This window comes from Limulus polyphemus, unplaced genomic scaffold (genome assembly GCF_000517525.1).
Source record: "Limulus polyphemus unplaced genomic scaffold, Limulus_polyphemus-2.1.2 Scaffold103245, whole genome shotgun sequence".
Lineage (NCBI taxonomy): Eukaryota > Metazoa > Arthropoda > Merostomata > Xiphosura > Limulidae > Limulus > Limulus polyphemus.
The window spans coordinates 1-1,636 of record NW_013768841.1 but is presented as its reverse complement, the minus strand read 5'-3'; the positions used below and the strand labels follow the sequence as shown (position 1 = coordinate 1,636).

Sequence of the window (1,636 nt, the reverse complement as noted above, 5' to 3'; positions counted from 1 at the left end):
ACCTTCCATATCTTCTAAATCGATTCGAAGTATCATATTGTTTTGATTGGTTAAAGCGAATATGATGTCATTTCCTAGAACATGGAATATACAAAAATATAGATGTATTATGTATGAAAAGTATCAACATTACAAGAAATATTCTGAATTCGTATTATCTGTTTTTTATTTAATAAATAGCTTTACAATAGTTTTAAAAGAAAAAATGGATTACCTAACCAAAATTCTCTAGTTAGATTTCCAAATCCAGATTTGTAACTTGTCCACGTTTGGTAAAAGTCCTCAACCGGGTCTCCAAAATCGCCTCTTCTTTGAATTAACTAATGAAATAGAGATACAATAATTTGTTATATTAAATAAACTGAACTTACATTTTAGGAAATTAATCATGTGCTCTTTTATGAGGTATGACAGAATTTTCCAATAATAATAATTAATACAAGGAAGTCTAATAAACAGAAATATTACTAGTAACATATATATATCTCAACTCAACTCAATTCTTCTGCATATCAGTGATATCATCACTCTAACAATAATGCCAAAACTTTATATACTGTTATCAAGAACAAATAGTTGAATTGTGGTTTCATGCTTACAAATGTCGTGCAACCTAGTGTTTATGTTACAAGTAAACGGTAGGAACATTATTTTACTTTTCTCTACAAATATATGTTTGCCTTCGTGATATAATAAAAAAAGAGACTTTGAAAGATATTAGAATTAACAATGTGTGTTCATATTACTATAGCCTTCATTCTTCTAGCTTAGACTGTTTTTTGTTTTGGACATTTCAAACTTCGGAGGATGGACGGTAGGTGATCCAGAAAGGCCACATTTTCTGAACCACCCAATCTCTGTATACTGTGATATGGAGACTGCAGGGAAACCAAACAAACGGCATCTTCAAGATATCCGCCATCTATCATCAAGTTAGAACTTCTTTACCGGTAGACTGTGTTTCTGATTTGTGTTGCATTGGTACAGGTGGGCGCTATGAAGTGATACACGTCGTGTTTAGAACAAATAGGGCCTGGAATAGAACACATAGTAAAGTATAATTATAAATTTGTATAAACATTCATTCAAAACTTGAAAATGCGTACCAGTATACTAAAATCAATGACAGTTATTTTCACTAACGTTATCTTACATTAATACGAAAACGTTTTTTTAAAGTAATGAGATTATAAAGGAATGTTTTACCTTCTAATGTAGTAATTCTCTGTTTAGCCAGATCTGTTAATTCTTCCACAGTAGACGACAGAGAATCGATAATTCCTTCCAGTGAACCAACAGTGTGGCGATGAACATTAGCCTGGGTTAAAAAGAAGAGAGACAAAATACATAGTAATTGAACTATATAATACATGATGTATAGGGTATACAGGTATACTGAGCTGTATTCTTCTCTGAGGATTACAGTACGTACCAAGGCTTTTATATTGTGGTTGTCAAAGCTTAAATTCCCCCTTTTTTTTGTTAGGCCCTGATTGTAGAGGTTGTTTGTTTTAGTCAGTTACAACATTAGTGTACATGTGTATAAATATAATCCTATATGCCTTCCTGTTGTAGTTTTTGTTGTTAGGGGCTGTGTGCATATGTAAAAAGAAACAATGGGTTATATGGATGATAT

General features: G+C 31.8%; 1 long non-coding RNA gene across 1 annotated transcript; it reads right to left on the bottom strand.

The window, feature by feature from the left end:
* LOC111084733 lies at nucleotides 1-1,416 on the bottom strand. The gene is made up of 3 exons (XR_002609703.1): nucleotides 1,207-1,416; nucleotides 215-320; nucleotides 1-74 (listed from the first exon to the last, which is right to left on the bottom strand). It is a non-coding gene; the product is annotated as an uncharacterized LOC111084733 (long non-coding RNA).
* Nucleotides 1,417-1,636: the final 220 nt, after the last annotated feature.